At 37.0% G+C, this 24,011-nt stretch overlaps 1 long non-coding RNA gene across 1 annotated transcript; it reads left to right on the top strand.

The window, feature by feature from the left end:
* Positions 1–2,560: 2,560 nt before the first annotated feature.
* LOC150017939 (uncharacterized) lies at positions 2,561–23,947 on the top strand. The gene is made up of 3 exons (XR_016509181.1): positions 2,561–4,399; positions 19,408–19,578; positions 23,751–23,947. It is a non-coding gene; the product is annotated as an uncharacterized LOC150017939 (long non-coding RNA).
* Positions 23,948–24,011: the final 64 nt, after the last annotated feature.

The following is a 24,011-nucleotide window of genomic DNA, read 5'->3' as shown; positions in this document are numbered from 1 at the left end:
TGTCATACTAGTAGCATAAGAAAAAAAAAGAATAACTTTTTGAGCATATTAGAATATTAGCAATTCATACCATTTTTGGCAGTATTCTATTAATGCATTTTACTTACATGAACAGTACAAATTACATCTATGAAAATCAGATGTTTTAAGGCAGATAAACTAAAAATGCAGTTAAAATGTTTAAACAAACATTTAGAGTTGCTTTGAAGCACTTTATGCAGTTAAAAGGATGAAAGAAGTAGTTATAGAAATTATACGTAGAATCTGCTGTAAGATATACAGATTTATACATTCTAGTTTTGTCACCAATACATCTGGAAAAGAAATAGATTGCAATGTTTGTTCTCTATTAGCATATATTCACAAGAGTAAAGATTTCTCCTAATTTTAAATACATTAGTATAGGTACATATAAACACTTTTAAAAACCATAGTATAGAGGTTTAGGTTTTAAGAAATACATGTAAAAGTTCATGTGGTTAAATAGAATCTTAAAACTTTGGGAGAAAAATGCTGAATTTTTTGGTATGAATTTGAAGGATTTATTTCTAGAATAAATTTATTTTCTCCTTATAAAGACATTCATATTAATATTAAGCATATAGGTTAAAATTTACTTAAATTACTTAATTAGGATATACTAAACATCTAATTTATTTTAAAAGAAGAATTATGTTAATCTGATAAAACCATAAAATTATTTTTAATGTAGTCTTTGCATAAAGCCCTTTAATGTATCAGTTTTCAAATTCTATATTTTAAAAGATAAAGTAAAAGAAAACATAACTAACCTCCTAATGGAAAATATAATCTCATAGCACTGAGAAGAGAGTTGTAAGCAGGTAATAAATATACAAGGAGATCAGTTTCATTTCTGACTTGTTTTGAAGCCTTTCTTATGAATCAAACATTTTAACATCCAGAGAATAATATATAAAATATGCATTTGATTTTTATGGTCTATTAAAAGTAGAGAAAAAATGCAGCTTTGCCTAGCTAAATTCTATCTGAAGTGTTAAGTGAAAATAAGAAAAATACAAAAGCCAAAATAGTATAATGAATTAAAATTCAAAATATATGTGCATGCACAATTTTTTTACATCTTAGTACATAGCATTTATCTGAATTGCTAATGAAATTACATGTAACATGAGTGAAAAAATAAATAATAGAGAGGTATTTTCTCATTGCAGATTACTAGCTCAAAAAATTTCCTAATGAGTTAAATGTTATATTAAGAGACATGTTTAAAACAAAATTTTACTGCAGACGTATCTTTCCAACAAGGTTTCGGGTTTTGTGTGTGTATTAGGATTTCTGAGTTTCCTGATTTAAAATTCATGATACATTTTGAGTGCCCTTTCAAATGGCAAAGTGTTTCTGTAGAAAAATTAGACATTGTGCGCATTTTGTTTTATGTTTGGTTAAGAGAAAAATAGCAGATACTTAGGGAGAGTTCTAGTTGTTATTTTAGTGTGTAGACCAAATACCAAACAATTATTTTGTCTGTCAGATAGTTATACGTCTAAGCAAGTCACAGTTCGTGTAAGCACATCTCAGATATTTAACTTATATTGGTGATACAGTGATCTCTAAATGTGATTGTCCTCTTTATTGAAATTATGGGCAACATATTTTAAATAAATGCATTTTAACACTTATTTTTAATTAAAATGAGGAAGTTTTTGAAGGAGTTCTTCTGTGAGTAAAATATGTAATTGTGCACTTTTCTGAAAGAATGAACTCTGAGTTTAATTTTAAGATTTTATTAAAATGTTTTTATACTCGTTGTTTGCTGATATTTTAAAGCCAGAAAGTAATAAAGGAGTAGTATATGTTATTTCTGATCATCTTTCTATCAGTTGAGAGAAAGAAAGGAAAAGCAAAATATGTTGGCACAGTAGAGTTTTCCCCTTTAAAAAAATCTTTAAATCGAAAAGATATATTTTCCCTAATTTTTCTTATTAGGACTTATTTGGAGTCGCATGAATTTTATGAATCAATATGTTTGAGGAAATTTGCCTTATAAAATGGAGAGATGTAAGGCATTGTAGTCAGATATAGGATAGTCTTTCTCTCTTGTTGAGTCCCAGAAGTTAGAAAACAGATTTTGAATTAATAATGTTGAGTGCCAAAACCTCTGGGCTGTAATAATTTAGAAAAGTGACAGAAAATTATATAGGAGAAAGGGAAGATTGATTTCAGTTCAATGTAAGCTTTAAATGATAAACATTTGGCACTTGGAGGAGTGCTCTAAAGCTAGCAAACAGTACTCTGTCAGGGATAATTTTCTGGGTAGCTAAGGTTGTTTGTGTGATAAAGAAAGGTGTCCAGATAGCAAAACTGTAACTGCTTGACAGAATCTGCAAAGTTAGTTTCGGATTGTGCGGGTGAAAGTAAGTGCAGCAGCTGGGTGTTGGGAGGGGCAGAGGAGCAGGGCTGCCAGCTCCTGCGGCCACGACAGGGTTAACCGTGGTGCCGCCCGGTGCACTCTGGGAGTTGTAGGCGGCGGGCATTGTGGGAGTTGTCGTAAAAGTTCACTTCGTAGTTGTGATGGCTGCCGCCGATGCGAGAGTTGAGAGTTTCTGTCGTTCTGCACGGTTTGGGGGCTCTCTGTACCGCCAGAAGGCCACCAGCAGCCCCCAGGTTGCCGAGGGCCTTTTAAGTGTGTGCCAGGGAAGTGGGCCAGTGGCCCGACGGGTTAATGGTGGGGCCTGCTGGCGCTAGATTGGCCAGGGGGCCTCTGGAGGCTACGGACTCGAGGAGGGGCCCCATTCTGACGGACCCTGGCCGTCTGGCCCTTTGCCTTTGAAATATCTGGGTGGTCAGCGGCTAAACGTTTAGGGGTGTGCTTTATTTTGTTGTAGTGTGTATCTTGCACCCCTCCCCCTTTCTTAACAGCGTGCGACTCTGTCCATGTAGTCGTTGGTCTTCACGACACTGTTTGGGATCAGGTGGGCTCGTTGTCGTGGGTCTGGTGGGATTTATGCAAGAACTGGGGTTTGGGGAAGGCATGGGCAGTAATAGTCTGGGTGAGGTCTGTCTTGTTTTCGGCTTAAGAAGTTGGGCGAGTTGTGAGCGTGTTCATGAATGTGTCGTTCACTTCCCCAGCATGTGGTGAACCTTGTCCTTGTTTGCTAATGGTGTCAGGCGGTGTCAGGCGGTGTGAAATATTTTTCTGTTGACTTGGATGTGTTCTTAAAACTTTGGAGCCTCCAGAAGACTGTTTGGCAGTTGTCTGTAGAAAGGTATTGGGTGCAAAAGTGAATTTAAAACAAATGCCAGCCTCACAAGTACCTTTGGTTCTAGGGAGCAAGCCCCTTGGGCTTCTCTGGTGCTGCGGAGTTGTTTTGAGTGCTTTTATGGGAATCGGGTTTGCTTTTAGCCGTGTCACCTTAGTCTTAGCTCCCAGGAGTGCCCTGCATGTTGGCAGACTTTGATCTCCTTTGTTGCTGTGTGCTCTGTCCATGCGAGGCCGAGTGCGGCACTGTCCTGACATGTAACCGCATGTGTCAGAATCTCAGATAACACCAGGTTGCCCAGCAGGTGAGTACTTATCTTGCCTGCCTGTACAAACTTGGACCTCAGTATTTCTGCCACCATACACTATATAAATTCTGCTATATAAATTTCGACAGTCGGGTTGTCTTCTGTGCAACTTGAGGACTAACTGGTTTTGAAGAGCCATTTCTCAAACAATGCTACAAGTAAAACTGTGGTCTAGAACGTTTTTTCACTCATTCGGTGAAGCAGGATATTTGAAAGAAGGTACCAGAGTGATTTTGGAAATTGGGCTTATAGATTTTTAATTTAGGGCCAGGGAACATGACAGAATTGATTTAAAGAGAGAGTGAAACAACGAAAAGAAAGTGTTCTGTTTTGTTCTTGGCATTCAAGAGCATAGAAAATCTGTTTCTGTGTCATTGTGTTGGGCCTCTTTCATATATCATTAAAAACCCGTTGATGTTTTGTGATGAACTGGGTTTTCATAATCCCCTTCTTGTCTGGGTTCGCTTAGTACTCGCCTGCTGAGGATCTAGTAGCGTTAGAGAAAGGAGTGGAGCCGGGTGGGTTTGTATGTGTGTTGCTGCTGAATGTTATTTCAGGTATAGATTGATAGGCTTATATTGTTGGCATGCTCATTGAGTCTCAGGAAACTCTCTCCTTCCCTCTGACCTGATCCCAGTGTGTCTTAGAATATTAACTGACTTGCTGAGTGAAAAAATATTGGGCAACTTAATTTAGGAAAACTGGAAGACTGGAATTTGTAGATCTGTAGAATCATTCAAAACCAACCACTACCACAGTTTCCTTTGAAAGAAGATGCATCATTTTGTAATTGCCAAGTTCCCTCGGACTTCATTAGAAGGTGCTTTGAGAGTGGAGGGGTACTTAGTTGGTAAGTTTAGGTAAACTTATCTGTGCTTTTGCAAAGAACCCTTCTGGCCTTTATGAGTAAATACATCTCTCCAGGAGATGGTGAGGTTTTACACCCAAGCGGTCTAATATTGAATCTCTTAGGCCTTTTTTTGTACTCCATTTTCCACCTCCCTCACTTCAGTTCTGTTGCTGGTGTGAAATGCTTTTTGTAACACATGAAGTCCATGGTAGTTTCAGAAAAATACAGTAAGAGCCACTACCTTTTGGAGAAGATGACTCCTAAAATTGTGTATACATGTTTGATAGTTATGCCAAAAGTTTTTTGGAACTTCGGCTTTGCATGGTTTTAATGAAACTCCTTTCAAGGAGACACCACCAACGTGTAACTTTGTAAAACTAGGTGTTGTAAATGGAAGCCTTTGGTTCTGGTGTTCATTCAAAAAGAAACACAAATTTACATCCAACTAATAGAATTTGGAAGATAATGAAAAGTTAAAGTTTTGATTTTAGGTTGTAGCCAAAAGTTGGAAACACTTGGGGTCAGGGGGGTTGGGTAGGAATGTCTGTGTAAGGCCTTTACTCAAGACCTTTCTATAACTGTTCATGTCGCTGAAAGTAAGCATTTCTTATTAATGTATTTCTGCATTTGTGAGCATTTGTGAGTGGTAACGCATATACAAGAAAACAAATCAGCCATTAAGAATTTGGCCCTCAGTTTTCATTTACATTCTTTGAAGAGGAAGAATTGTTGGTTGTACTTTGTGCATTTGTTTGTGTGTTTTGTTTTCTTAAGTTTAGTACATTTATTTTTAGATTGCAATACTCTTAAACATCAAGTGTATCTCTGCCCCCCCCCCCAATACCTTCTTGGAAGTTAAGAAGGTTTCTGGGAGAAAGGAAAAGTATTTTAAAATTTTTCATGCCTGTCAATGATTAATTTTGTTTTCCAGTTTTTTTTCCCCTCCATATTTGTACAAGATAGAATATACTGTGTCTGTTCTGCTGGGCACTGTTTTTTGAAGTCAGAGTATTAAACATATGAATTTTATGGGCAAGACAGAAAACTAACAGTTACTCCAAAATACTGTATGTAGATTGAAAAGTATTAATTTCCATTGGAAAGAAAACAAGAAATGCGTATATCCTGTCACTTAAAGGATTCTATCTATCTTAAAGCTTCAAAGTATCTTTGGGGAATATTTTCCTTCGTTCTCTGCCTTTTCTATTTTTCTATTTTTATTCAAGTTTCTCAGTATGCTTGTGGGGTTCTGGAACTTAAATGACATTTTTGTTTATTTTGGAATTTTTTTCCGAGTTATTCACTACCACTTTTAAAAACTTTTCATCTAAAATAGTCTTAAGGATATTATTTTAATAAATCATTCTTGTTATTACATTTTTATAATTAAAATGATGTAGATATTATATTTCTATTCCAGGGAAAAATGAGTTAATGACTTCTTTAAACCTCAATAAAATCCGGGATAGATGACTAGGTTCTTTTAGATTCCTTTTCTGTTATTAACAGTCTTTAGTTAATGTAGATGCATGACTTGTACTTTTAAGACAAGGTTTACTTGAAGACGGTATTACTTCTTGCCTGACATTCTCATGAAATATGTATTTGTGAAAATTTTAAGACAATCTAAGAAGAAATCCATGAATTCACATAAAAGAACAAAGCAGTTCTATGTGTTTACTAGTCTAAAAAAAAATTGTAAGCAGCTCTTACAAGTTTTCCTTAACTCTGATATAAATACTTGTTTCTAGATTTTAAAGTGTTTTAAAGAAGTCCCTTCAAGGGGGCAGGACCATATTGTCCATGAAGTTGTAGTAAAAGAATAGCCAGTGTGTTTCTTAGTATTAACCGAAGGTATAAAATATGTATTTTGTAAGGTGGCAAAAGGCCCATTGCCTTAGAGAGTTAAAAATGACATCAGTGATTTTAACCTTTACCACTTGTTAACAGTTGTTTACTATAGAATTTGAATTTTTAATATAATGGGTTTAATTTTAAGATAATTGTGAAATGAGTTATTCCTTAATAAGATCCTATAACATAGCATTACTTTTTTTTTTGAGATGCATAGATTTTTGTAACTTTTTTCATTCTAACAAATTATCGTTAAAAGAAACTAATAATGAAGTAAATGAAACTGACTTATATTCCTCTGAGTAGGAAAACTTGGAAGAAACATAATTTTTATAAACACAAAATGTTTGAGATATGTAATATAAACACTTTTTATAAATCAGGAAAAAATGGAAGGGCTAAACCATGGTTTGACAATTCACAAAAGAAAAACATAAAAATGTTAGTAAATAATGTGGTAGATTATATTTTCCAAAGATGGCCACAGCATCTCCCAGCTCACACGCTCGTCTGCAGTGTAATGTTGTCACTCTGGTATCAGAAGGTGGCATCTTTACACCTCCTTGAATTTGGGAAGGCCCTTTGACTGCTGCGGGAGATGGGATGATGTGCCCATGTTGCTCTTACCTGGCCTGATTACTTTTTCCTGCTTCTTGAAAGCCAGCCACTATGTAAGAAATCCAATTACCCTGAAGTCACTTTGTTGTGAGAAACCCAAAATCATGTAAAGAGGCCATGGAGGATGAGACATCAAGTGGAGGGGGCTAGGAGCACCAAGGAACCAGGCCTGTAAGGAAAAAAACTTATTTCGGAAAAGGATCCCCCAGTCCCAAGCACCCTGGCTGTTGCTATGTAAATCAGATGAACTGCCACTGGAGCACTTCCCAATTTTTGACCAGTAAAATTATATGCAAAATAAAAAGGATTTGTTTGAAACTTCTGAGGTTTGGGTACTTGATTATGCATTAACAGATAACTGGAAAAATACTGGGGAAACTTTTGTAGTTTATAATAGGTGACAGTTATAGGAGAATATATTTGCATGTCTAAATCTGACAAGGAACTAGTTCCTACAGTACTACAAGGAATGCTCACATCATCAAACAAGCAAACAAAAAGGAGCCCCAGTAGAAAAATGTGCCAAGTTATCAACAGGCTGACAGCTTAGGAAGATATGCTCAAACTTATTAGTAATCACAGAGATTCAGATTAAAGCCACAATAAAATATCTCTTTATACCCAGTAGACTAACAAAAATTAGGAATATGGATAATGTCAAGTTTTGGTGAAAATGGGGTGGAGGGAGGGTAGGAGCAAATATGAGGACATTGATCATACTGTTTTGGTGGCAGAAACTTAGCACTAACCTGGGGTTCTTAATCACCAGGGTGTACGTTGGTGGTATACAGATAGTACTTAAACATTATATAGAAGCAAAGGACTATGTATACTCACCACATATGTATATATTTTTAAGATACAGTGTTTAGTGAAAGTAATCAACAATGAAATTATGACAATACCATTTGTATAAATTTAAAGCATGTGGACACAAAAATGTCTTGCAAGAAAATTTCAAAAAATGTCAGAACACATTGGAACTGTCTCCTAAGGACAAGAAAAGAGTTACGCATAGAGGAAGAAGGAGAGAGAATAGGAGTAAGGAATGAGGTAAAAGAAACTAAGTTAAAAGACTGATGATGATGGTGTTCTGTGAACCAAGAAATATGTCAAATTTTCTGTGCCTAAGGTTCAACACTACTTCAACCCAATAAGAAAAATTATAGTTCTCCAGTAATAAAAAAAACTAAATTGAAAGTCTAGAACTGTGTTTAAAATCTGCCACACTTGGGGGGAAATGTTTGAGTAAGTTCAGTACTTACCAAAGTATCAAACAGGCATTCTCATATTTTGTTGGGTGTGTAAATTGGTATGACCTTTATAAAGGCCGCTATTTACCAAGGGCCTTAAAAATGCTCATGTTCTAGCAGCAAACAATTATAACTTGAAATTAAGAGAACAAAACTATTCAGGCAACACCAATATGGCATTAAAACATAATAGATGAATGTAATAGAATACAGAGCAAAGCGATAAATCCTCACTTATATGGTCAGTCTGCAACAAAGGAGGCATGGATACACAATGTGGTAAAGACAGTCTCTTCAGTAAGTGATGTTGAGGAAGATAGACAGGTATGTGAAAAAAGTGATATTGGGCCACTTTGTGACACCATGTACAAAACAAACTGGATTAAAGACTTAAATGTAAGACTTGAAACCATAAAACTCTTAGAAGAAAACATGGATGTGGGAGGATCTGGGCCAACCAACCAGTACACCCAAGCATTCAGTGAGAGTGGGGAGCTTAAAGGCCTGGTAAGAACTGAGGCTCAAGGAGACTCGAAGATGGCTGCAGTGTAGGCAGAAGCTATACTTGCCTCCCCCTGGCACTAAACTGGATGTACAGCTAAATTGTAGAGCAATCAACCTAAATAACCAACTGAAGGACAGCTGAACAGGAGTATTATAATCAAGGTTTTACAGAAGAGGCCACAAAAGGGCTGGTAAGAAGGGCAAGACTTGGAGCAGGCTGGCTCTTGCATCCGCATGCGGCAGCTGAGAAGCTGGAGGGAAAACCTTTAAAAAAAAAATGATTTGAGAGAGAGAGAGGAAGTGGGGGAGAGAGAAACATTGATTTGCTGTTCCATCCATTTATGCATTCCTTGGTTGACTCTTATATGTGCCCCAACCAGGGATCAAACCTGTAATCTTGCCACATCAGGATGATACTCCAATCAACTGAGCTTACCCAGTCAGGGCCAGACAGATATCTTGACTGTAAAAGTCTCCCCTGATGAGTGTGGGGTCTCAATCCATGCCAGAAGCCCCAATCCAGAGCCCCAGGGCCAGGAAGAGAAGCCTACATAGCGCCTGGCACTGAAAATCGGTGGAACTCTGTCTGCCTGATACAGAGGGAGACTGCTGGAAACCCAGGCAGGTCCTCTCTTAACAGGCCAACGTACAGGATCTTGCTCTCAGACACTTGGGGCTCCGGTAGAGGGACGACAACTCGGGGCATTTCGGAGTCACAAAGAAAAGATCTGGGTAGTGTGGTCCCAAGGAAAGATCTGGATGGTCAACCTCGGAGGTCCCTGCCCTGAGTCCCTATCCTACATTGCCTCAGGAGCCATCTTCCCAGGGTTGAACACTCCTGTTTTTACGGCACCAGCCTGGGGAGTGCACTGACTCGGACCTCCAACTGCTGGTGACACCACCCTCCCAAGTATGGATCCTGCAGAAGACTGTTGGTTGTACCCAACTGGGACCTTTGGTGCACTGTTTTTCTGGAGAAACTCTAGACAAGTCAGACAGTCATTGAGCTGTGTGGCTTTAGAGTAGGGCCAGTCTTGCCCCCGACTCCTGTAGGCTCAGCCAACACCACCCCCAATGGGAGACTTGATCTGCCCTCCCCAGTCCCAGCAGGCCTGTCCTGCTGAGCTCAGTTCCACAGAGGGAAGGCAGTGCTGCCCAGAGCTGGGATCTTTGGAGTGTGAATGCCTCAGAGGCTCTTGTTTGGGATGTGGACAAGTGTTGAGTTGTACAGCTGTGGAGCTGGTGGTAGGTGAAGTGCTTGCCCCTCTTCTACAGGCTCAGCTGGCACCACCCCCAGTGGGAGACTTTTGATTTGTCCATCCGAGTCCTGATGGCTCTGCCCTGCTGTGTTTGATTCTGCAGTGGAGATAGCTGGCTACACCCAACCTGAACCCGCAGTGCACTCCATCTGGGGGAACTAGAGTTGGAGACTCTGGCAGAGACTCAGTGGTATAGCTCTGGAGTAGGGGCCACTCCTCCCGCCCCCATTGAGTGCCTGACTGTCCTGCTCTCAAGTAAGAGACCCACTGGCTCTGTTCTCTTGATCCTGGTCACCTTGCCCTACCATCTCATGCCTTGTGAAAGGGACTGTGGGGTGCAACCACCCTGGGCCCACTCTGCAGTTTTTCTTTGGAAGGTTCTGGAGAAAACCAAGGCAGCCTCAGGGTGGCGTAGTAGCAGACAAGTGGAGGCAACTATCAGGGAGCCTCAGACATTTTATTGATCTGCCCCTAGCTCAGAGCTGGGGGAAACTGACCCTTGTACACAGCTTGGCAATAAATATGTACCTATCAACAATAACTTTAAATGTAAATGGCTTAAATGTTCCAATCGAAAGACACAGGGTAGCTGAATAAATAAGAAAATCTGATCCATATATATGCTGTCTACAAGAGACCTACCTCAAAACGTAAGATACACAGAGACTGAAAGTGAAGGGATGGAAAAAGAAATTCCATGCAAATGGAAATGAAAAACAAGCTGGGATAGTCATACTTATATCAGACAAAAAATAGACTTCAAAACAAAGAGCATAATAAGAGACAAAGTGGAACATTACATAATGTTAAAGGGATCAATCCACAAGAGGATATAACCCTTGTAAACATTTATGTACCCAACACGGGAGCTCCTAGGTATATAAATCGAATCTTGATGGACATAAAGGGAGAGATTGACAGTAATACAGGCAAAGTAAAGGATTTTAACACCCCATTGACATAAATAGATGGATCTTGCAGACACAAAATCAAGAAGTAAACAGTGGCTTTAAATAACACACTAGAAATGAAAGAGAAGTAACAACTGACACCACAGAAATACAAAGGACTGTAAGAAAGTATTCTGAATAACTATATGCCAACAAATTAAGACAACGTAGATGGATACAATCTTCCAAAACCAAATCAGGAAGAATCAGAAAGGCCTGAATACACCCTAATGAAATACACCCTACAACTAATGAAACTGAAGCAGTAATCAAAAACTCCAAGCAAACACGTCCCGGACTAGATGGATTCACAGGTGAATTTTACCAATCAGTCAAAGAAGAACTAACACCTCTCCTCAAACTATTCCAAAAAATTCAATGGAAGCGAAAACTCCCACACTTTTTATAAGGCCAGTCTTATTCCAAAACCAGATAAAGACACTACAAAGAAAAAAATTATAGACTAATATCCCTGATGAATATAGATGCTAAAATCCTCAACAAATATTAGCAAACCAGATCCAGCAATGCATTAAAAAGATCATAAACCATGATCAAGTGGTATTTATTTCAAGGACGACAGGTTGGTAAATATCCACAAATCAATAAATGAAATGCCATATATATAAATAAAATAAAGGATAAAAATCACATGATCATATCAATAGATGCAGGAAAGTATTTGAAAAAATTCACTTATCTATGATAAAGACATTCAGCAAAGTGGGAATAGAAGGAACATACTATGATATAATAAAGGACATATATGACAAACTGACAGCCAATATCATACTCAATGGGCAGAAACTAAAAGGGTTTTCTTTAAGATCAGGAACAGGACAGGGATGACTCCTTTCACCACTTTTATTCAATTCACAGCAATCAGACAAGAAGAAGAAATAAAAGATCCAAATTGGAAAGGAAGAAGTAAAACTCATTATTTGCAGATGATATGATATTGTATGGAAAAAACCCTAAAGACTCCACCAAAACATTGCTAGAACTGATAAACCAATTCAGTAAAATAGGATACAAAATAAATATCTAGAAATCAGTTGCATTTTTATACACCAAAAATGACCTATCATTAAGGGAAACTAAGGGAACAATTCCATTTCCAATTGTGTCAATAAAATAAAATACCTAGGAATAAATTTAACCAAGGATATCAAAGACCTGTACTTGAAAAATTGTAGGCACCTGAAGAAAGAAATTGAGGAAGATACAAAAAAGTGGAAGCACATACCATGTTCATGGATAGGAACAATTAACAAAATTATGTCCATACTAACCAAAGCAATCTACAGATTAAATGCAATTCCTATCAATATACCAGTGGTGTATTTCATAGGACTACAACAAACATTCCAAAAACTTATATGGAACCATAAAAAACCTGAATAGCTACAGCAATCTTGAGAAAGAACCAATTAGAGAAATCACACTACTTGATATGAAACCATGCTACAAGGCCATAGTAATGAAAACTACATGGTACTGGCATAAAAGCACATATAGGTCAATGGAACAGAATAAAGAACCCTCCAAAACCCCACACCTTTACGGTCAATTATTTGACAAAGGAGGCAAAACCATACAATGAAGTAAAGATAGTCTGTTCTATAAATGATGTTGGGAAAATTGGAAAGATGCATGCCAAAAAACAAAAAAACTAGACCACCTTCTTACACCATTCACAAGAATAAACTCCAAATGAATTAAGACTTCAATATTAGACTTGAAATCACAAAAATCCTACAAGAAAACAAAGGCAGTAAAATCTTGGACATTTCTCGTAGCAATATTTTTTTTCTGATATATCTCCTTGGGCAAGGAAAACAAAAGAAAAGGTAAACAAAATACCTCAAAGTAAAAAGCTTTTGCACAGCAAAAGAAACTGTCAACAAAATAAAAAGACAACTCACTGAATGGGAGAACATATTTGTCAGTGATATGTTTGATAAAGGGTTAATTTCCAAAATTTACAAAAAGCTTGTACAACTCAATGCCAGGAAAACAATCCAAATTAAAAAATGGGCAAAGAACCTCAATAGATACTTCTCCAGAGAAGACATACAGTTAGATGGTTAATAGACATATGAAAAGATGCTCAATGTTACTAATAATCAGAGAAGTGCAAATTAAAACTACAATGAGATATCACTTCATGCCTGTCAGAATGGCCATCTTCAATAAAACAACAAATAACAAGTGTTGGTGAGGATGTGGAGAAAAGGGAACTCTCCAGCACTGTTGATAGGAATGAAGATTAGTGCAGCCATTGTTGAAAACAGTATGGAGTTTCCTCAAGAAATTAAAAATGGAACTGCCTTATGACTCAGCAATTCCATTTCTAGGTATATATCCAAAGAAACCCAAAACACTAATTAAAAAGAATATACACACCCCTATCTTTATTGCAGTGTTAGTTACAACAGCCAAGATTTGGAAGCAATCCAAGTGCCCATCAATAGATGAGTGGATGAAAAAACTACACTGAGTATTTACACAATGGAAAACTACTCAGCTATAAAAGGGAAAAAAATCTTAACATTTTGCAATAGCATAGATAAGGCTGTAGAGTATTATGCTAAATGAAATAAGCCAGTCAGAGAAATGCAAGTACCATATGACTTCACTTACATGTCGAATATAAAATGAACAAAATAAGCTAACAAACCAAATAGAAACAGACTCATAGATACATAAGACACACTGATAGCAGTCAGAAGGGAAAGGGAGCTCAGTGAAAATGGTGAAGGGATTAAGCAAAAAGCAAAACAAACAAACAAACAAAAATCCCAGGCACAGACCACAGTATGTTGATTGCCAGAGGTAAAGTGGGGTTGGGGAGGTGGAAGAGGGCAAAGGGGGGATAAATGGTGGTAGAAAGAGAGTGGACTTTGGGTGGTGAGTGCATAGTGCAGTATGCAGATGCTGTGTTATAGAGTCATACACTTGAAACCTGTATGGTTTTATTAACCAATGCCACACCAATAAATTCAATTACAAAAAGAAAACATAGGCAGTAAACTCTGGCATCAGTCCTAACATCCTTTTTTGATATGCTTCCTTGGACAAGGGCAACAAAAGAAAAAATAAATGGGATTACATCAAACTAAAACATTTTTGTAAGTGAAGGAAACCATCAACAAAATGAAAAGGCTATCTAATGAATGGGAGAAGAAATTGCAATGATACATGTGATAGCGGGTTATATCCAAATTATATAAGGAACCCATTACAAACTGACAGCAAAAACAAAACCAAACAAAAAATCCAATTAAAAAATGGAAAGGGGAACTGAATAGACAATTCTCTAAAGAGGACATACAAATGGCCAACACACATATGAGAAGATGCTCACTATCACTAATCATTAGTGAAAAGCAAATCAGAACTGCAATTAGATACCTCCTCACATCTGTCAGAATGGATATCATGAAAACAAAAATCAAATAAGTGCTTGCGAGAATGTGGAGAAAAGGGACCCCTCATGTATTGTTGGTGGGATTGTAAGTTAGTGCAGCCACTGTAGAAAACAGTATGGCTATTCCTTAAATAATTAAAAATAGAGCTGCCATATGACCCAACAATTCTGAGTAGGTATCTGAAGAAAATACTAATTTGAAAATATAATTGCACCCCCATGTTCATTGCAGCATTACTAACAATAGCCAGGATATGGAAGCAACCTAGCTGACCATCAATAGATGAATGGATAAAGAAGATATGATATATATATGATGTATATTGTATATATATGATAGATATATGGGCAAAAGTAGGTTTACAGTTCATATGAAAAAGACATGCAGGTTATGATTACATGATTTTACAATAAATTGTGTTTTGTGCACTCAAAACTAAACTGACTTTCCCCCACCCATTATATATATTTAATATATAATATTAACAATAATATGTCACATAACAATGGAATATTACTCAGCAATGAAAAAGAGTGAAACCTTGCCATTTGTGATAAAACAGATGGACCTATAAGGTATTATGCTAATGAAATAAGTCAGAGAAAGACAAATACCTTATGATTTCACTTATGTGTGTAATCTAAAAAATACAAAATAAATTAATAAACAACAATGAAAGAGACCCATAGATATAGACAACAATTAATGTTTGCCAAAGGGAAGTGGGTAAGGGGATGGGTGAAAAAGAAAGTTAAACTGAAAAGTATCCTCCAAGGTTCAGTTTCTACACAATTGAACACACCAAAATGCTGATCTTTAGTTGTTCTCAGTGGAAAATAAATAAATAGTGCCAGTATGCATAAGCAAAGTATGCATAAAACCTGTATGTGGAAAGCATGACATTGCTAAGAGAAACTGAAGAATACCTAAATAAAGAGAGAGATACCATGTTCATGGATTGGAAGACTGAATATTGTTAAGATTTCACATCTTCTCAAATTGATCTATAGATTTAAAGATCCCTATTAAAACACTAGCAGGTTATTAAAATTAAATTAAATGGGATGATGCTAAAACTTACATGGAAATGCAAGGCAAGAACAAAGAGGATTTACACTAACTCTTATCAAGACTTACATTAAAACTACAGTTATCCAGACAGTGCAATTTAAACATAATGATAGATATATAAATCAATATGACAAAACAAAATGGAGATGGATACATATATAAGTAATTTTCAACAAACGTGCCAAGGTTAATCAGTAGAGGAAAAATAATTTTTTCAACAGATGGTGCTGGAACAGTTGGGTATCCTAATGCCAAATAATGAGCCTCTTCCTAGCCTTATGCTATATACAGATATTAAACTGCAATGAGTCATAAACCTAAACATGAGAGATAAAACTTCTGGAAGTAAACAGGAGAAAAATCTTTGTGATCTTTTGTAATGCAACGATTTTTTAGATAAAAACACAAAACATAGGAAGCACAAAAGAAAAAATGTTGATACACTGGATTTCCTCAAAATTAAAACTTCCTCATTAAAATACACTTCAGAAAATGAAAAGGCAAACCATAAATTGGGCGGGTGGGGGGGTATTTTAGCACATTTGATGAAGGACTCCTCTTCAGGATATATAAAGAACTCTTGGAACACAGTAAGCAGGCAGCCAACCAAAATAAATATAATTATGTATAAATATGTATAAATGAGCCCGGAAAATCCCTCTTGTATTCTTGTATTGGCTCCAAGTTTATTTCTTCTCTACAGGCTGAGACCTTTAGCTCAGAAACTCACCACATTAAAAGTTTTACACATTCAATTATTCTTATAATAGACCGAACAAGTGGATTTTTAGCCATTTAGAACTTGCCTGCTTAGCATATTCCAGGAATTCTGACCCCACATGTTCTGTAAATAGATAAAATCAGCCCTGAGTCACAAAGTCCCCAAGACTTTGCTGCTGCCCTTCAAAGCTCTCTGATGCTGAAACTACCTGGAGCATAGCACCTAGACACGTAAGACCTTATCTTACTCCCTTCTCCGCAGAGAGTTCCCTTGTCCTCCCCTTCTGGATGGTGACCTCTTCACCATAAGCCTTCAAACAGTCGCATGCTATGTGGGGCTTCATGCAACCCTGTCCAAGTGTTGCCCTATTAAATTGTTGTGTGTTTGTGATTCTGGTGTTTATATCTTTTTCCTTGGTTTGCCTGCAAACCCCTCCAATTCCCAGCAAGACTTTACCAGACACTTCACAAAATAAGAAATGACTGCCAATAAGCACATAAAAAGATGCTCATATCCTTACTCTTTGGGGAAATGCAAATTAAAGCCATGTTGAAATACTACAATGTACCCACTTGATAAAAGAGGTTGACACTCCCAAGTGGTGGTGAAGATATGGAACAAAATGATGCAGCCTCTTTGGAAAACAGTTCATCAATTTCTTTTAAAGTTAAACACCATTTAATCCGTAATTTCACTCCTCAGTATCATTTACTCAAGGGAAATAAAAGCACATGTCCATGCAAAGACTTATATATGAATGTTCACAGCTGCTTTATTCACAAAAGTGAAAAATTAGAAATGACCCAAATGTTAATCAACCGAAGAATGGATAACAAATGAAGTACTAAGCAATAAGAAGGCACAGTCTACCAGTACACACACCATGGATAAATTTAAGAAGCCAGACACAACCCCCCAGCCCCCATACTGTAGGATTCCATTTATATGCTTTTCTAGAAAACGCAAAACTAAAGTGATAGTAAGCAGAATCAGTAGTCATAATGGGGGAACGGTTAGGGAGGGGATTGACTATAAAAAGCAGAGAAGCATGGAGATGATGGAAACATACCTTAATTGTGGAGGTTATGCAACCGTACACATTGGTAATGAAAATGCTGGAATAAGCATTGCTAAAGGTCACTTAAAAGAGAGTCAGGAGGTTGTTAGGGTAGTAGGACCTATGTGTCTTATGCACAACTTGTGCCTCAGTTCCCTGAACTGCTGTTAATTTGTTAAACCTGTTGCTACACTCAGCTCAAGGCTAGGCCATGAACATCTTGGAACAATTGCTGCGTGAACAAATATGGACTTAACTTCCTCATCGTAGTTCTTGCCTCCCTCTTTTGCATATTAGAACTAACCACACCAGCAATCCCTCATTTGTATGAAAGAATTACATTTTGTGGTGTTGCCTTTATAACCTCTGTCTTTGTTCTCTCCAAACCAAAGTTTGGGTTGCTACTTGAATTTGTCTCCCACGTTGCATGTTGCAACTCTTTTTGCTCAAATAAATGCTTTTTATTCTTTATTCTAGCCTAAGCCTTATTTACCACATCACATGGTAACTTTTTTGACAACATTTATTAAAACTCATTAAACACTAAAATTAAAACTTGTGAATTGTTTTAAAATTACCCCCAATAAAGTGGACTAAGAAAAAAGACAAAGTACTTATGCCTTTTAACTCAGTAATTACATTTCTAAGAAGTTAATATAAAGAAATAATCAGAGATGTGTATAAATATACTAAAATGCTTGTTTCAGCATTATTTATAATAGCTACATACTTAAGACAACTAAATGCTCAGAAATAGAATATTGTTTAAATCTATGATACATTCGTACATGAAATCTGTTATCTGTCAAGCCATTAAACATTATGTAGAAAATATGACTTGGAGAACTCTTCAGTATTTTAAGTTAAAAAAGTAGGTTGCAATATAGGATGCACTGTAGTTCATTTTTGGCTTTTTTGTTTTTCTTTTAAAACTAGCAGTTAATAAAGAATTGTTCACCACCTCATTGATAAATAGGGAACAAGTGGGATTCTTATGGTTTTGTGCAAATGAGATCTGAAAATTGCCTCTGTATATAGTTCTCCTTTTCTCATTGGAAGTGGAAGAGATTAAAATTTTAGACAAATCCCCAAGCTGATGCGCATAGCTTAGAATTTTTAAAACATCTCCCTAAATTAGATGAAGAGGACACTTATATGTTTGTATCTCAAGTCAGAAAAAAGTTGAAATAAAATTTCAACATGGGCAAAATTGAATTTAGCATGGATTCACAGTACATTTCCAGGGGTATGGGAAGGGTCAGGTATCTCATTTCATCTACAGTGTACAGGTTATATTTCCCATTCACTGGCTGAGCAGCCCCAGAGTAGGAGTTCAGGACCACTTGGATTATTGAATAGTTCCACTTTGAGGCAGGGACGGTAAAAACAAGCCATCTGAATAGTGTTTTAACATACATTCAGTAGGGAATAAATGGCCTGTGAAATTCTTTCATTAGTGTCTATCTTGATGTCCTGAAATTTTCACTTCATGATTAAAAGAAAGAATGGATTAATTCTTTGTACCTCCAACTTTGACAGACCCTAGAACAGTAAGAAGTATCTAAACAGGAAAGAGAACTATTAAAATAAGTGGATATATTTTTCAGTATCAGTTAAGTTTTTGAAAGTAAATAAGAAAAAATGTTATTTGTGGTAGCATTCAAACATTTTTGATCATGTTTTCTTTACACTTGGAAAACTGTACTCAAAAATTATCTTGTCCACAAGTTGTTTTCCCTACAAACTTGCAATTAACTGGATTTCTATGACCTGGGTCTTTTATGTTAAGTCAAGTTTATTAAACATTTTGTATGAGTAAGAGGTATTCTCAGTTTTGGTAGAAAGTCTTTTTAACATTCCCATTTAAGTTATCAGAATGTCTCACTCATGAAATGAAGAGCAAGTTTATTTATGAGAAACTTGTGGACCTATTAACATTGGGCTTTTTGTTCTCTCTACAAACCTGACCAAGAAGAGACCCATATTAAGGAACTTACAGAAAGAGCGTTCATTCACATTCTTATTGAACATACAAATATACATATGTAATAAAATGAAGAATATATTAATAGTTATAAATAAGACAACTCTCAGGGAGGAATATCTAAGAGACAGTATATGGATTGGAAATAGAAAACAGAACCCTAAAATTACGTCTTGCATATGGGTCATTTCCCCCCAGACTAAAACTAGAATTTCAAAATTTTATTTCCAGATGATTTGTGTCAAAGAGCTATTGACATTTGCACCCATGATTTTTTTCTTTATTTCTGACTGTCATCTAATACAGATATGCTGGAACCATGAGCAGTTTCTTCCATTGTATCCAACTATAAGTCAAGACCACCTGCTTTGTGCTCCAAGAAGGAAGCTATGTATTTCACCTTCAGGATATTTGCATATTCTTCTTCTTTTCCCTGCGGCATTCAGAAAGTGGGATGATGTATCCTGAAGAGACTTGGTTTGTAGATGTTCCTAATGACTTCTTTATTTGTGGTGAATCTAGTTTACTGATTTTACATCTGTTTTTAGCATCTCAGTTATAGTAGCTCTTTGTATGGTTAGCTAGCTAGCCATTTTTGCAGCTGACTTAATTAAAGTAAATATATTTTTTCATGTAATTCTACTTTCTTGTTCAGTTTTCCATTTCATTGAAATGTTTTCAATTTGATGAATCTTTCACCTATGTATTTTTGAAACTTTGAAAGAGAAGAAAGATGGTGTGTGATTTCCAGGTCTTCAAAGGCACTTTAGTCAATTATTTATCAATAATTGCAAAAAAATATTTTCTTTTAATTATTGATTGACAGAGAGAGAGAGAGAGAGAGAAATTTTTTGTTCCACTCATTTGTATATTCCTTGGTTGATTCTTGTATGTGCCCTGACCAGGGATCAAACACACAACTTGGTGTATCAGGATGACACTCACCAACTGAGCTACCCAGCAAGGGGCAAAAGAACCATATTTTAAAGAACATTAATACGACAGTTAAAAACTTGGGAATATATAATGGTGTAAAGGAACTATTAGTAAATATTTAGGTGGGATATTGGTATTATAATTAAAAAAGAGCCAGTATAATTTTTGAGATACATGCAGAAATATTTACAGATAAAATTATATGTTATCTGGAACTTGCTTCAAAATAATTCAGGAAAGGGGAAGTGGATAGTGGTATAGATGGGACAAGAGTGAACATGAGTTGATATTTATGGAAGTTCGTTATATGTGGGAGTTCACTATATTATTCTGTCTTTTTATATGTTTGAAATTATCCATAATAAAAAGGTAAATGCATTTGAAAAGAATTAACAATTTTATACAAATAACCTTGTAATAACCTTTAACAAATCATTAGGAAAAAGATAAATATACCAATGAACAAAATGAATAAACAAGGTGCAAAAGAAAATATACAAATGGCAAATAAGCATATGAAGAAAACTTCAGCCTCAAAAAATGCAAATTAAAATGATACTTGATGTTGTGGTTTACAATAAGAAACATATATTTGGTCTTTGTCCACTGTTCCTGGCTCACAGCTACTCAAATCCTTGTATCTCTTCCGTCAGGCTGTTCCTGAATTATATCCTTTTATAACACACTGGTAAGGCAGTATGTAAACTTTCCTTGATTTCTATGAGCCACTCTAGCAAATTAATAAAACCCATGGAGGAAGTTGTGGAAACCTCCAATTTATAGCCAGCCAATCAGAAGTATAGGTAACAACCTGGACTTGCAGTTGGTATCTGAAGTGGGGCAGCATTGTGGGACTAAGCCTACGGGATTTGATGCTGTCTCCAGGTAGATAGTTTCAGAATTGAGTTAATTTAATTGCTTGGTGGTTTTGGAAAACACACATCTGGAAATGACATACATTTTTTACACCTGAAGGACTGACAAAGAGAAAAGGTTAATGATAGTAACTACTATTGATGAGGATGAGGCAAAACAAATCTGTTCACCGCTGGAAGTGTAAAACCAGGAAGTTCCTTGGATTTCTTGGTGGTCATCTCTGTCTTCTCAAAGGTAGGCATCATTTGCCGTCCTTGTTTTACACTTGAGCTAACTAAACACCAGAATCGTCCAAGGTCTTACAACCAAGGGCTTGCTCTTTTCCTTGCATTACGGATAAGGAAGATCCTGTTGGTGAAATATTTTGCAATATATATGATAATGAGTTGCCTAGGGTTATTTTCTGACCTGAATCATGCCAGATGATTGAAGAACAGATGAGCCAGGCCCATGGCCTGGAGTCAAGCTCAGTTGACCCCACCCTCGATTGGCCAAACCTTGGTCAAACCATGACGTGGGAGTGAGAAGTACGCCAGGGAGGTTTTGTGGTTGTGTGCAGCCAGCAGCCACCTGAGACCTCATCTCTTTCATTCTCTTTTCTCCTCTCCTTCCCTCGTACTCTAGCCACGCTCCTCCTTGTTCCTCCCTGAACTCTTTACCCATACAGCCATTAGGCATGCTCTTCTATTCAGTTTTCCTCACTACCTGGGGGCTAAAAAAGGGGCCTATTTATTTCTCCATTCCCCTACCTTGTGGCAAAGAAGATTTGAGGAGGTTTATTAAAATTCTAATAATGCAAAATAAAAACAGAAGTGGGTCAAAGATATATTGAGATCACATATAGATAATGTGAACACTGAGGCTGTTGCACAGAGGCATAACCAGTATTTCTATTTTTCAATATTCCCTGTAAATTGGGTAACAGGAGGTAGTTTTCCCAAAATCCAATTACTCTTGAGTAAGAGGTGACCGTGAAGTGGTAAGCCTACCGGACAATCCCCAATAGCATGACAAAGAGTAACCAACTAACCGTGCTTTAATATACTATTTTTATCAGCTGGCTTTTCCCCCTGTGGGAAAAACTGACTTGGGCTAGGTAAGTTAATAAAGCGTGACTTCTTTCCATTGTTATACAATTTCAATTCCTGGTTCTGTAAAGGAAAAATCTATTAGTTATAACTTGAGAGAAAAGTGGAGCCAACAGATAAGCTCTATAGCTTTGAAATTGTGAATGATTTTTTCAACTCAAAGTTATTCTCCCTACCACTAATTTTTACCCTTTCCTTCTACGATAATAACCCATTCATTCATTGAATGAATACTTATTGATAGCTTACTACATGTTTACGAGGACTACGTGAATAAGAGAAACGGAACCTTAAGGTGCTTAAAAGTATGGTTGGTGTAGGATGGCCCTTGATGCTTTCGTGCTTCCTTAGGACACACACATGCACACACACATTCAGTATTAGCTCTGTTGCTGTTACAAGTTACCACAAATTAGTGGCTTAAAACAACACACACATTATCTGGTAGCCCTCCAGGCTAGGCGTAGAGGGTGGTACTCACTGGACTAATCAAAGTGTTCCTTTTGGAGGTTCTCGGGAAGAGTTTGTTTCCTTGCCTTTTTCAGCCTCTGGATGCTGCCCACAGTCCTCTTTTTCCATCTTCAAAGTCAGGAACCTTACATCTCCCGACCATTCTTCCACAGTCACATCTCCCTTTCTGACCAAAGCTGGGAAAGGTTCTCCAATTTTAAGCACCCAAATGGTTGGATTAGGCTCACCTGGATCATCTCCCCATCTTCACACATCATCACAGTAGGTCCTATAACATTCACAGGTTCCAGTGGTTAGGATGCGAATATTTTTTGGGGGGGGTCATTAGTCTGCCTAACATACATATACACATACAAAGATAAATATGTAATGAGTTTTCAAAGTTATACAGAAAATTTTCCAAAACATTAGAAATAAATGAAATAAACATAAGATTATATCCCAAAACAGAGGTATAATCATTTAAGAACAAAGTTTTTTTCATGCATCTATTATTAGTACATCTCTGATGAGATATTGCCATTGATATTGAAGAAAAAAAGAAATGGAGAACAACAGCTAACGTCAACACCATGATTTATTCTTAAGACATGGTGAATAAAAAGAGCAAGTCCTGGAAGACTGCCCAAGTATGGGTCTTAGGTCCATGCATGAGTTTTCTTAGGGTTGCTGTAACAGTTCTGGAGGTTAGAAGTCCAAAATCAAGGTGTTGGCAGGGCCATGCTCCCTCTGAAGGATCTAGGGGAAATCCTTCCTTGCTTCTTCCTAGCTTCCAGTGGTTGTCAACAATCCTTAGCGTTCTTTAGCTCGTAGATGCATGACTATATTCCCCCCTCACATGACTGTCTTTCTTCCCTGTGTGTGTGTGTGTGACTCCCTTTGAATTGGATGCAAAGCCCACCCTCATTTAGTATGACTTAACTTGATTACATCTGCAAAGATCCAATTTCCAAATAAGGCCACATTCGTAGGTGCCAGAGAGTTAGGGGTTCAACATAACTTTTGGAGGAGACACAATTCAACCCACAACAGTCAGATTTCCCAGGGAACAGACTCTGAGACTGAGATTTTCTTGAAGTGGACTATTCATGAAATGCTCTGGGGAACATCAGTAAGGGAGGGAGAGAGCAGGGCCAAGCGGAGGGACAAGTGGACCTACAGTGCAATTGTAATGAAAGCCTCCGCTGATCCCACAAGGAGCTCTGGGGCAAGTGGCCTTTCAGAGATGTCCGTATTTGAGATCAATGGGCCTTGCTTCTGTATTCCTCTATCAATCAGGTGTTGGAGACTGGCTGTTCGGGCAGAAGGGCAAAACAGCTCCCTTTGGCCAAGGACGATTCCCTTAGAGGGCCAGAGCCTTGATCCCTCAGCAACGGACACTGTCTGCAGATGAAGATCTTGGTCCCAGAGGAGGTGCTTACTCCAGCATCCACTATATTATAGTTATTGGTAGAATTCAAGAATAAGGAAAAGTAAACAACATATCATTTTATATAAATTTCTGATTATATATATTTAATGGATATATGTAGAAAAAGT

The sequence above is a fragment of the Furipterus horrens genome, unplaced genomic scaffold (assembly GCF_987537825.1).
Source record: "Furipterus horrens unplaced genomic scaffold, mFurHor1.1.pri manual_scaffold_2, whole genome shotgun sequence".
In the NCBI taxonomy this organism is placed as follows: Eukaryota; Metazoa; Chordata; class Mammalia; order Chiroptera; family Furipteridae; genus Furipterus; species Furipterus horrens.
This window is presented reverse-complemented; position numbering and strand designations above follow the sequence as displayed.